General features: G+C 42.1%; 1 protein-coding gene across 2 annotated transcripts in view; it reads left to right on the top strand.

The window, feature by feature from the left end:
- Positions 1 to 379: 379 nt before the first annotated feature.
- The window catches only part of ZNF366 (zinc finger protein 366), a 72,406-nt gene continuing 58,902 nt past the window's right edge, over positions 380 to 13,883 (top strand). The window contains exons 1-2 of one of the 2 annotated variants that reach the window (XM_028493467.1): positions 380 to 457; positions 2,999 to 3,097. The gene's annotated coding sequence lies outside the window, so the exon portion shown is untranslated. Of the gene's footprint in view, positions 458 to 2,998; positions 3,098 to 9,173; positions 9,288 to 13,883 lie in introns of those variants that run through there. The other variant, XM_007104483.3, reaches the window with a different exon arrangement.

The following is a 13,883-nucleotide window of genomic DNA, read 5'->3' as shown; positions in this document are numbered from 1 at the left end:
TCTTTCTTTCTTTCTTTCTTCCTTCCTTCCTTCCTTCCTTCCTTCCTTCCTTCCTTTCTTTCTTTCTTTCTTTCTTTCTTTCTTTCTTTCTTCCTTTCTTTCCTTCCTTCCTTCCTTCTTTCTTTTTTCTCTTCATCTCCCTCATTATTTTTGGCTAGCTCCTTTGTGCAGGCCGCCTTCTATTCACCGACAGCTGCTTTGAACATCAGTCAGATCAGGTCATCTGCCAAACTGTGCGCCTCTGGTCACATCGCTCTGAGGCCTCCTGTTTGTCAGCTTCAAAGTGCCTCCCAAGTGGTGACTTGCCTCCTTCCGGGTGAATGTTAAAAGATGGGGAAGCCTGGACATACTCATGACACTGCTGGAATTAAGGCTGGAAGCTTCTATCTCATTTTGCAGAAGAAGAAATCAGGACCAAAGAAGAGCGGTTGAAAACCACTGCCAGGCCTTGTGGCCAGTAAGTGGAAGAACGGGGTGGGGGCCCAGATCTGCTCATGTTTAGTTCCAAGGAGTTCTTGCCAGGCCTCACATTTAGAACTGTGTTTCTCAGGCAGTCGGCCTACCTCAAAAGCACCTCAGTGATGGTGACATTTGAGAGGCGATGGAGGAAGGGAGGAGAATACTTACTGGATGGAACTCCACCCTCCTCCTCCAATGGAGTCTCTTCTTTTTGGTCTCATTCATTAATTCACTCATTCATTCATTTAGCAAATGTCTATTGAGCAGCTTCCATGTGCCAGTGACTTCCAGACACTGGAGATACAGCAAGGAACCAGCAAAGCCTGGGTTCCCACAAAACTTATATTCTGTTTTCTGTATTAGTTTCTAAGTAAGATTACTTTTTGGTCAAAGGGTTCTGTCAATTTTTTTTTCTTTTAAAACAAATAAAATCTTTCCAATATCTAGCTTTCAAAGCATTAACTGGTACCTACCAAACACTCACAACATTAAGTAGAGATTTTGCCACTACATAAAACAAATCAGCTGCTGATCTTCCAGCCTTTGACAGTTTAAAATCTATCAAGAAAAAGACACCTAAAAAGAAAATTTGCCCAGAAAGTATCACTCACTGACAAATGTGGGAGTGAAATAAAGAAACAAATTGATGGTATAGATGATGAGCTGAACTCTTATAGTCCATTATATTGGTACCAGGGGTCACTAGTACATTCTCTTCTGAGGAATTCCATGTAGAATAGGATAAGCATGTGATCCTTTAAAGTTGATCCCCTTTGTTTGGTGGTGAGTGGAGGTAGATGTAGCAGTTAACAGCCTTGTTGAATTTCAGAGTCAAACTGTGATTGCCACCAGCAAATATTCCTACCTGGGAGTTTTGGTTTGAAACGGTAAGGCCAAAAGTCGTAAACTAGCAGCCTTCCTGATGCTAATGTATTAATTATCTTTTGGAGTATAACAAATTACTCCAAAGCCTAGTGGCTTAAAAAACCAAATGTTTATTATCTCACAGTTTCTATGGGTCAGGAGTTGAGGGACAGCTTAGCTGGGTGGTTAGGCTTAGGATCTCTAGTGAGGTTGCCGTCGGAATGTGGCAGGGCCTTTCAGTCATCTGAAGGCTTGATTGGACTGGATGATCCATTGCTGAGATCACAGCAGGAGGCCTCAGTCCCTGTCCATGTGGCCCTTTCCACAGGTTGCTTAAGGGTCTTCATGGCATGGCAGCTGACCTCCCCCAGAGCAAGTAATCTGAGAGTGAGGGAAAAGAAAACCTTAGTGCCTTTTGTGCCCTGTTCTCCTAAGTCAGTCCACATCACTTCTGCCTTATTCTGGTGTTGGGAACAAATCACTAAGTCTAAGTGGTTAGAATTAGACTCTGTCTTTCAAAGAGAAGAGTAAAGAATTTGTGGGCATAGTTTAAAACCGTCAAATTTAGACTCCCTTCAGATTTAAATTTTACTTTTTCATGTAGAGTCTTAAACAAATCACATTTCATTTGTGAATACTTCACTATATATTTAAAAAGCAGGGCTTCCCTGGTGGCGCAGTGGTTGAGAGTCCGCCTGCTGATGCAGGGGACATGGGTTCGTGCCCCGGTCTGGGAAGATCCCACGTGCCGCGGAGCGGCTGGGCCCGTGAGCCATGGCCGCTGAGCCTGCGCATCCGGAGCCTGTGCTCCGCAACGGGAGAGGGCACAACAGTGAGAGGCCCGCGTACCATTAAAAAAAAAAAAAAAAAAAAAGCAAACCACCACACCATTATCACACCCCAAATGATGAATAATAATTCCTTAATATCTTTTAAAAATAGTCTCTTTTTAATTCTAAAATTTTAACGTCAAGAAATTCCACGTTAAAAGTTCAGATGTTCAGCTTATTTTTTAAAAAATAAGATGGCCTGGGTCACACTAGGCCTATATTCTCACATGGTCACAAACAACTTTAGGTGGGATATGAACTCTTCGATTTGCCTTGATGCCCACCACACCCTATTGTATTACACATGGGGCACTGGTTAAATGAACCTGCTTGGTTCATTTAACATTTGAGTTTACCCCTGGTCTAGGTCCAAGGAGGCTGAAACGTGTGGCAATGGGGTTGAAGAAGGGGGTAGCTTGACCCCTGGTGTGAGTTGGATCCCAGAAGATTAGGAAAGAAGACAGGTTGCAGCAACCTAGGTCTCATCTATGTAGGGCTGTGAAGATGACAAGGATAACCTTAGAGATCTGGTCAATATGGCCTTGGAAGTTTGGGTGGACATTCCTGTGACTGCACTTGGCACCGAGGGTGTAGAGGCACGAGCAGAGCCAGCCACCTCTGAGGGGACCATGAATCAGCCAACAAGGATCAAGCCTCAGTGCTATTTTCTTAGGGCTGTGAAAGTCCTGGGTCTGGTACAACCTAAGGAAGAGTGTGAGAGTCATGAAAAATAATGATATAGAACTGTTAGCCAACTTTACCAAGGAGGGGGAACTTTAATCACACTTAATGTAATGTATAAAAATAAAGTTATTTCTTGTCTCTTGTGTGTCACTGAAACATAGGATCTTAGGGTGCTTGGAGAGAGCCTGTAAGTAGAAGAAAAGGCCTTTATGACCACTCTGGAGGAAGACTGGAAAAATGAGCCCTACTGAATAATGGAAGTAAGTACTGGAGGAGGATGCTTGCTCACCTCTGGCCTGACAAGAAACCCACAGGTGCTTTTTTCATACAACTACTGCCATTCCCCAACTTAAAAATACTCATTTGCTTCTATCAGATGTTTGGAGGTCAGAATGCATTTTCCTGTAGAAACCATGTGTTCCTTGGTGATTAAGTCCACAGGCCAGTTCTTAAGATTTAGTCTTGTAACTAAATCATAATCCTATCCATCTACCACATCTAACAGGATTTCCTTAGAGAATTTCAGCCCGGGTCCTAACATGGAATACCTAGAGTACATTTTCCCCAACCCTAATAGTTCAAACACTGAGTTCTGCTCTATCCCTCAGACTCATCCCTTCTGGGCCAGCTTTGAGAATGCTACCAGCTTTTCAGTAGCAGCATGGGGTGTGTGCTGGAGAAAAGGGAGCTCTGTTGGGTGAATATTAAGAAATGCAGGCACGGGATACACATGAGGACAGTGACAGTAAGGCAAGCCGACCAAGAGGCCAGGGTGGAGCAAAGGCGGGTAGGTACTCAGCTTTGGAAGCTCTGGAGATTGGGGATGGGGGTGGGTGCATGGTAGAAGGTGCTGCTGTTCAAAAGTGTGAATCTTTCATGAGCCAGCTGTGTATGTGCCAGACACTGCCTATATTCACTCTCCAGTAAACCCTTGTCACACAGTGTATGAGGGTGGGGCTCAGACTTTACCACCCATGACCTCTCTAGGCGCCAACACGTCCACCTGCAGCTCCTGACGGCCCTTCTTGACACAACCAGATTTAGGCTAGACTTTACAACTCTTCATCTGCTTTCACTCTTGCCCTTCCACAAGCCATTCTTTGCACAGTGACCAACACAGGCTTTCTGAAATGCAAATCTGATCATGTCCTTCTCCTGTGTAAAATCTTTAATGATTTCCCAACCATCTTAGGATCAAGTTCAGAATCTGAACTTGGACCCCCCCAGCTACCTGTTGCAGGAGCTGCTGCCTCCCCTCCTTGCCTGGCACATGCCTGCTCATTCGTCAGGTCTCAGTTTATGTTTCATTTACTTAAGAAGACTTTCCCTGACCTTTTGTACAGATTTGGTACCTGACTACATGCTCTCCTAACTCTTAGGTTTCCTTCTCAGAGCAGTGACTGCAATTGTAATTGTTCAGATATCCAAGCATGATTTATTTAATTGAAAGTGTCTCTCTCTGCCAGGAAGTAAAATTCATAAGTGCATTGCCCACTCCTAGTGTGGAGCCGTCTGGTCCATAAGACATGCTCACTAAATGGTTGCAGAATGCACCTCTGTGCTGTACATTTTTACCTTTTATATTATACAACATGTTCTCCAATTCTAGGGACCAGTTTTTACTGTGTGACAGGCAGTGTTTGTTAGCTTTTGGTTGAAATAGGGCTCTGAGCCAGAATTCCCTGGGTTTGGAATCTTACTAATTGTGTGATACTGGGAAGTAGTGTAACGTCTCCATGCTTCAGTTTCCTCATCTATTAAAAAAGAGGAGGAGATAAAGGTCAACAATATCAGCTACTTCAGAGGACTGTTGTGACGATTAAATAAGTTGTGACATGTAGTATGTTTAGAACAGTGCCTCACACATGGTAAGTGTATGAAAGATTTTAGCTCCTCTTCTTTACTCCTAAGAATATGAAAAATAAGTGTTATGTTATTATCCCCACTTGTCAGATGAGGAAACTAGATGCATAAAACAGGTTTTCTTTAGTAACTTGTTTATAATCCTTCACATCACTTTTTCATGCTAAAAACAAAAACTAAAGAGAAAGAAAGAAATGAATGTTCTCACGTTTTGGGAGTTGGGACTTGGAGGATATTAGGGCCTGGCAAGATGAAGAGAATAAATCAAAGAAACAAAGGAAGTTTCAAAGCTGTTTCAGGCCTGGGACTTGGCCCTCTCTTCGCACATTAGTCTAATGCGTGAGAAGCCTACACGAGGGAGGGGAGACCCAGCTGACACAGAGTCTGGAAGGGAGACGGCGAGTCCATGGAGAGTGACTCAGGGCAGCAGGGACTAGCATCTCCAGGTTGTAGCAGGAAGTGAGGACCGTGGCTCCCAATCCGTTCTGAAATGACTCAGGAACTCTGCCAGTGTCTCCAAAGGCATCACCATGTCCTCAAACCAAATCCACTTGGATTAAAGTAAAAAAAAAACTATGTCATGCGTCCCATGTGAGAGGAAGTAGGTGCAAAGAAACCAAACAAAAGGTTGTGAATCACTGGAGTGGACAATCTTCCTGGAGAGAGGGGAGTCCTGTACCAGGCTTTAAAAAGACATCTGGCAGCAACAGGAATATTCCTGGCAGCCCGTTGTTAATGGCCCCGAAATAGAAACAACCCAAATATCATCTTCAGTAGAGTGGATATATAAATTGTGGTACAGTCACAGAATGAAGTATTCTCCAGTGATGACAGTGATTGAGCCATAAGTACACTCAACAGTAGGGGCGAATCTCACAAATATCATACAAAACAGAAAGTACAATTTGATGCCATTTGTTATGTAGACCAGGTAATATGCATCTACGTCAGGTTTGAGAATTTAGGACCATGTGACCCTTGAGGAGAGGTAGAAGGCTCGAGGGCCACAGGGGTTTCTGTTATTCAGATGTGTTTGTTTTATAAAAATTCAATGATGTATACACTTACTTTTTTGTGCACTGTTCTGAATATATGTTATATTTCAATTCATTCTTCACTTCCCCACCCTCCATGGCCAGGGGTCAAATTAGTCCTGGGGTGAACAGATAGCCCTAGAGCTCTGGATATTCACAAGTTGGAGAAGTACCAGTTAGGATGCTTCAGAAGTGGGAAGCCGTTTTGAGTAGAGCTCATGTTTCTGCAGGGCTGGTCTGAGTCTTGGGTCACTGCTTTTGCCTCACTGAATTTTAACCTTGGTGTTTCTCCTTGTCCCCTGATCTTGTAGCCCTCTCTTTCTAATCAAATGATCTCTATAATATCCAGTGCAATGTGGAGCTCACCTGTTGGGTCAGACGCTCGGCCATAGTCCAATTCTACAATTGTGAACCATACTCCTTCTCCTCCTTATCCCATCCCAGCTCAAGGCTCTCAGACCTCTGGCTCTTATTTAAACTATAAGTCACACACAATGTGGGGCTCACCTGCTAGGTCGGAGGCTCGGCCATAGTCCAATTCTACACAAGCCTTTCCTCAGTTGTCTGCAGTACAAACATCCATTCCCTTCACTTTCCTTCAGAATCTGAATAAATCATGAGATGGCTGGAGAGGAAGCTTCACCAGCCTGAGTGACCTGATGAGAAATCTCTCCCGTGAAACCTGATGGGAGGGACTTAGGAATTTCAGCTTCTAGACACCCAGTGGGTGATGTTACAAGTAGTAGGGGATCATCTTCGTATGACTGGCGGAGCAGGGAAAGAGGGAGAAGCCCGTTCTATGAATCTCACAGGAGGGTTACAACGAGCTATATGAATGGAACAGCTGGGCACAGGCAGGGCTGAGAATCCCTTTTGAAAAACCGTGGCTGACTTACCTAAGACCCATGCTGCTTCACAGTATTTTGAAAACAATAGAAATCACCTTCCAGCTTTTCCAGAGGTGAAGTCACAAGCTCCCAGCTGGATGCAGCTCCATGACATCAAAGCCGTCCAGCTCGGATGGCACATGTCCCCATCCAGGCTGTCTTTGGGCGGGTCAGCTGGCTTGGAGAAAACAACACGCCTCAACGTGACAGTCCCCACATTCTGCAGACTTGAAAGGGAAATCCTCTGGATTCTGACTGGGCTCCTGGGGCTCAGCCCTGGCTCTGCCCTGAGGCTGCAGGAGGAATACGAACATGGAAAGGGCTGCATGTTGCTGTCATTGCTTCTCCAGGTGATCAGAGACATTTGCAGCCCGAGCTTCTTTGTTCTTCACATCCCCTCTTTGCCTCTGCTGACTGGTGCCTCAGAAACCCAGCCCAGCATTTCCCTCTTTCTCCTCCTCACCCTCACCTCCCTCCCACCTACTTCCACTTTTTATTGTATGTTTCAGCAGAGCGCTTCGTAAACCTCACGATTACTCAAAGGTTTGCCCCCAGTATCGCTGTTGCTCTACAAGAATCAATTCCTGTCCCTCCCCCACGCCATTCCTTCATGTTGTTCTCTTGCTTTCTCAGATTTTCATTTTTGTGTTCTTTCCCATTTCTACAAAGGCAGGATATAGAGGAAGGCCAGCAGAGGGCAAAGAGCACCAGAGCTGAATCAGGAGAGAGATGAGCATTTTGGTTTTAGTCACTATGTGTGTGACTTCGGGCAAACAGTACAGAGTCTTCTCTGGGCGTTAGTTGTTTCATCTGTAGATGGGGTTGGATCACCCATGGCAGAAATCCAATGCCATGTGTTGTGCCAGTGTTGGTGCCACGGGAATGCAAAGAATAAGACTGTCCTGGCCCTTACAAACTTACCGAATGACATTATATTCTCTATGATACAAACACATACATATGCATACACACACATATTCAGTTAGAGAGATAAATTGATAGATAACTACTGGGTGAAGAAAACTGGATAAATGAATGATCTTATAGTCCATTGAATCCAGTAAAAGTCTTACAGAGAGACTGAGTCAGAATCATTCTTTTCCTGAATTCACTTGACTTGCGCTCAGGTGTGACTCTCCACCCCATTTTTTCAAAATTGGTTGAAATAAGGAAGTACTTAAAGCTGTTTTTTCGTTTGCTGCCACAAAGATCTGCATAACTGCTGGTTCCTGCTCGTGGTGAAAAATGGTCTTAACCAGATAAATGAAGGGCATAAGATGCAACAACACAAATCAGAGAATTTTAAACCATGCTTATTCCTAAGCGAAACAAACCCTAAGCAGAGCTCATGCTTGCCCACTGAACTCCTAGGGCCCCTATCTTGGTAAAGGATATTCCCTCTTTGTATTCAGCCTCCCTATCCCTTTTGAAAAACTGTGGCTCCTAGCACAGGGAGATCAGCTCTGTGCTTTGTGACCACCTAGAGAGGTGGGATAGGGAGGGTGGGAGGGAGACGCAAGAGGGAGGGGATATGGGGATATATGTATATGTATAGCTGATTCACTTTGTTATAAAGCAGAAACTGTAAAGCAATTATACTCCAATAAAGATGTTAAAAAATAAATAAAATAAAAAAATAAATTTTAAAAAATCTACATATTGCTGAAAAAAACCCACAAACTGTGGCTGACTTATCTAAGACCTGTGCAATATTTAGAAAACAAATTAGAAATCACCTTCCAGTTTTTCCAGAGGGGACCAAATCCAAGAAACATTAAGAATGTAAAGGATAGGACAATGTAAACAACAGTTCTGAGATAACTATGTCCAACAGCAGTGTGGCAAGTTGGTTTTGTTTTTTTTTTTCTTTTTCATCCACCAGCAAAGATGGAAGCTTGTTTTAGTCCATTGTCTTGGTCCATGGCAGGGACCAGTGCATAAATCTGTTATTTGATCTGGGAAGAACTATAAGGCTCTAGAGTCAGGCTGAAGAACTGCAGCAACGCTGGTGTTTCAAAGAGCCTAGGAAGAGCCACGCATTCTGGCTGACCTGCATGCTGCCTGGCCTCACAGGCTGCCGCTTTGCCTCAGTTAGCATGACAGACCAAACTTTCCCTTGCTCAGAGTGGACAAGACATGATTTGTTCCCCTTTGGCTGTGTCAGTTCTGCAAACTAGATACCAGAGGCTGCAAGCTCAGGAGAGCCTGACTTTCTGGAACACCATTTGTTTGGACAGGCCAAGCCAGTAAGGCTTTTCATCTCTTTAAAGCTCCCAGGGCAGAGAGCATATTTGAGGAATTCCTTTTTTCAAAGTTTTTTTTTTTTTTTTTTTTTTTTTTTGCCCCTTCCAACATTTTGTTTAAGAGAAAATGAGATGTCTATCTTCTGTTTCCTTATTTTTTTTCAGGAAAGCAAAGGGTTGTTGACTTCCTCCCTCTCCCCTCCCTTCCTTCCTTCTTCCCGAAGGTACTCATCTGAGAAAAAGAGAACGAAGTATTGTTCCTGTTCTCTTTCTTAAGTCATTTGAACACTGTCCCTGCGAGTTCTTTAAGTTCCCTGCAATCTGTACACAAGACAAGGAGGGAGAGAGAGAGGGAGAGAGACAGAGAGGCAAGGGATCAGGTAAAGCACGGGGGCTGCTGCAGCCATTGAGACTCAGGAGCTGGTAAGTTACCCATGCAATCCTTTCTACTTCCATTTCAATGTCCCTGGGATGGATATTGCTGTGGGCATCTTCAACAGAAAATGCTTTACTGGGTGTAATCCTTAATCAAAGTGTACGACTGAAGGATGGCCTAGAATTTAAGCTTATATGTTTTTTTAAAGAGAATACTGATGTTTTGCAGAGCTGAGGCTGGCAGAACTGGGCATAGAATTGCATTGGGCTAAGGAGGACATTGTGTTAAATCTGAATTTTGGCACAGATAAGATGGCCGGGTTAACCAGGAGCCACTGGAGTATGTGATGTGTCTCACTGGAGAATTCACTCTTCCTCAGTGCTGTGTCCTGAGAACCTTATCAGGGTGTCTGCTAAGAATTGTGGTTTGCTCTGAAGATTTTGTTACCCATTGTCTAGATTGAGGTGCCTTCTCTTGTTCTTTTCTTTTCATTCAGCATCCCCCCCTCCCGCCAAAGAGAACTGTTAATTTATGATTGTTATTCTGCATCACTGAGGTAGGAGGAAAAAAAGAAGGGAATGTCACTGCGAATTGTACTTCATAGCAGGGGGGCTTATGTGTTCAGTTTCCACATGTGGGTTGAATGTAAATTTATTATCCACTGTCAGTGGAAGATGTCATCTGCCACACAAAAGAAGGCAAAGATTTTGGGGCATGTAGCTTTAGTTTTGGAAAACAACATGCCACTAAGAGAAAGATTGAGATTGATCACTTGTGTCAGTGGGAGTAAAAAACCAAGCTAAATGTTGAAAAATATTTACCCCGCGCCTGGTTTTCGAAGCACCAAATAGAATACAGCAAACTAGTCAAGATTACACACACAACTAGTTTTTAAAAGTCTAACTTACTTCAATTAAATTCGGCAGAAAGTATAATGTTATGAAGAACTCATCATGGCAAGCCACAAGGAAGCCAAGATCACATTGTCAAAAACAGGCCAGCAAGGTCACTCTGAAAGACTGTTTATATTTACTAATATTAATCATTCAACTCAGAGAGGTGTTGAATGGGTGAAAGACAAAGGACAGGCAGAGGTTTTTTCATATATTCATTTCTATGAAATTTACTGATTGAAATCATCTGGGATGTGAAGAGTGTGATAAAAATAGCTGTTCTCTCATTTATAAATTAACTTGGCCAGGCTATGCATTAACCACAATCAAGTAATTAATCTTTATTCGAAACCGAGCCATCATCTTAATAAGAATAAGAAATTATGATAGAACTGGACTGTTATGTGGGTTTTGTTCCATTAGTCAGACTTCTTTTCTCTTCTCCTTTTTTTCAAGAGGCTTTGCTTAGGAGCACTATAAAACGAGCAACGGAAAAGAGATGTGATTAGCGTTTGCCTGCTGAGGAGGCAAAATCATGCTAATAACAGTTGAAAGTGTTCTCCAGCTCCCCTACCACTTACCCAGCCACCCCACTTCATAGATCTTCAGATCAAAAGAGAGCCGGGACTGATCAGCTTGGGCATTTTTTTTATTTTGCATCTTTTATCAGCAAATGTGACCCCAGTAGAAAACTTAGGGCTGCGAGTTTTCTTGCTTCTTTCAGTTTCATTTTTCCTTGATAATGTATTTGATTTTATGCCCATTTAGAACAACATCAGAGAACACTCTCTCATTTGGGTTATTGAATAAAAGCATCAGATGCAGCACAGTATGAATAAAAGGACAGCAGAGTCACACTGACCAAAGACAAGTAAGGCAAAAGGTGGGTATGCCAATGGCGCAGAAAACAGCCTCAAGTGTGTGTCTCCACTATGGCCCAAGATTAAGGAGCTCAGGATAGATTCTTTTCTTTAAAAGAAAAAATACGTATTCAGTATTTCCGTTTGAGTCGTTAAGTCATTGCCATGAGAATATTTGTTGAATACTGGGGGAAAAATATCAGCTCCCTAAAGAAAAAAGCCATTGACTCGTTTAGGCTAGTTGCTACCAATCTGTCTTCACTCAACTCCAAGGAGTGAGTTGGCATTTGTGGAAACTTCCAGTGTGTGATTCTTCTTTGGGGTCATCAGAGGCTCTTCTGTGATAACATTAGGGGAACTCCAGCTTGGAATGAGCCATAATTTGACACACAGAGGTTGCGTTAATTAATTTGTGCCCAAACTGTACATATAACTAAATTATAAATTTGTCATATAAATGTTAAATTATGTTAGGATGTGTCCTGTAGGTCTGTGTGCTGGGATGTGAATCAGATGAGAGCAAGCAGAACATCAAAAGCACAGGCTTTGTTGTTATACAAATCTGGGTTTGAATTCCAGCTTTGTTGCTTACTGTGTGACACTTACTTTGGCCAGGTAATTAACTTCTCTAAGCCTCAGTTTCCCCTAATGTAAAATTGCATCTATGTTATAATAGAGTTGTTGTGAGGATTAAATAAGATTATTTATGTAACACAATTAACACAAAGCATGGCAAGTAATAGGAGTCAACCAATGTCAGTTGTAATTTTTTAAGTTTTATGTTAATACTTAAGGGTACTGTCTCTTTGGAATGTAGAGAGTAGACTATATCCCCATAATTTGTGTCATTATCCTTGATCAATACTATACCAAGGGTCTGTCAGAACAAAAATCATGCCTCATAGCTTTGGAGTTGGGCACACATTGAGTGAAGCTCAATTCTTTTAAAACAAAGGAAAGCAGAGCTTAATATTTTGATGTTCATCTTCACTAATGGCAGAAATGCCAGATTTAGCCTCATTAAAATGCCAGCTGTGTTCAATAGAGGGGAGAGTAGGCAAGAGTTTGTCTTGGGATACAAGTCTTGAACTTAGATGAATGTTTGAAGAGACTACATGATATTGTAGATGTTTCATTCTCCCTTTCACCCACTTCCCCAAGCTCTCGAGCTCTGTGCTCTTGGTGACCTTTTCCCTGGCAGTAGAGGGCTGGAGACTTTTTTTTTGGAGACCATTGTGGCAGTGACTCAGCCAGAGAGAAAAGGACTTGAAGTGACATGTTCTCCCCACAGTGAAGGCTAACAGATCCCTCTCCTCAAATATTTTAGCGGCAAGCCACTTACTTTATCACCGACGAATAGAATACCGGTATCACCACTTTGTGTGTGTGTGAGTGTGTGTGTGTGTGTGTGTGTGTGTGTGTGATCCAACTGCTATTTTTCTCTCACTCTAACCTTTAAAACCTACATCTTGGTTAGTCTGTTAAGTAATAATGATACTTTAACTTAGGTCTTAGTTAAACTTCCCTCTCCATCTTCCAAAAGCAAAACACACAACCACAGCAAGAACCAAAATCTACCACCAAGAACCCAAACCTTTGAGGTTCTTTTGTTAGAATAAGAGGCTTGGATACAATAGAGATTTGTTTGGACAACTTAACCCTCAGAGAGCAAATTGAAGCTGGGTTTTTCTACCCTAATGTGCAAAATGTGTCTTCTAGGGTGGCTTAGAGCAGGAAAACAAAGACCAGTTTGGGCATCAGAACACTTCTGCTCTGTTTTGTCCAACCTCTGCTGCCCCCATGCATGTGATCTGATAGGTTTCTTCACTTGCTTGGACCTCAGTTTCCTCTGTAAAATGATGAGGTTGGACCAAATCAGTGACTCTCAAAGTGGTCTGTGTGTGTGAGTGTGTATCAGAATTCACCTGGGGCTTGTTTACAAGCACTCTTCTCCCCCACCCACTGCACTAGATGATCTATGAGATTCTTATGCTGACATCCTGTGATTCTCTAAAACAGATGGTCACTGTCTTGCTCTGTCTTCTTCAGGATTGCATTGACATTAAACTAAAATGTATGTTTTAAGAGCCATGCTTTTGAGCATAATTCCTATTCGGCATTTGATGTTCTCTCCAGAAATTAGTTTTGGACGTATCAATTGTTATTCTAGAAGCTGTTAGCATTATGGAGTAAGGAATATGCAACAATCGGATGAGATTGATGAATGTTCTATAACAACATATGTATCATAAAAGAGCAATTACTTAGAATTATAAATATTGTAATTCTGTATGAATAGCACTCTTCGATTTATGCATTTATATATTATTTGCATCTTACATGAAGATACAAATGCATTCTTTCTTTAATCAAGGAAAACAGATACTATTTTTTTCTATTCACTTTAAAAAAATATTTGTAGATTCAATCTCATAAGTTTTTCGGTTTTGTTTTTACCTTTTTACAGTGTGTGTTGTGCTGAGCCTATTTTAGAAGTTAGAGCCTTGTCCCTAAGTTAATACTGACATGGAAAGGCAAAAGATTGATAATGGTGTTTGAAAAACTGGCACCCACAAGTCCTGTTAAATCTGCTTTAATCATAAGAAAAATCTGTAGCTTAGAGACGAATTTCTGATTTCCCTAATTTCATTTCTACTCAAATCTCTTGAATTTTTTTCTCACATGTTTATTTGGCTAATAAATAGAGCAGCAGTGGTCACAGGCCTCCACCTGACAGAAGCAGAGAGGCAGCAAAATATTTTGATGTGCACTCTCAGAAACAGCTAGCCTAATGATGGCTGTTCTTTTTAACCATTCAAATATCAAATACATTTAGATAAAACAATGACATATAGATAAAAGAATAAGAACATGTCTTCATCAGAAGTTA

The sequence above is a fragment of the Physeter macrocephalus genome, chromosome 8 (assembly GCF_002837175.3).
Source record: "Physeter macrocephalus isolate SW-GA chromosome 8, ASM283717v5, whole genome shotgun sequence".
Lineage (NCBI taxonomy): Eukaryota > Metazoa > Chordata > Mammalia > Artiodactyla > Physeteridae > Physeter > Physeter macrocephalus.
The sequence above is the reverse complement of the archived record's forward strand: the minus strand, read 5'-3'. Positions and strand labels throughout refer to the sequence as shown.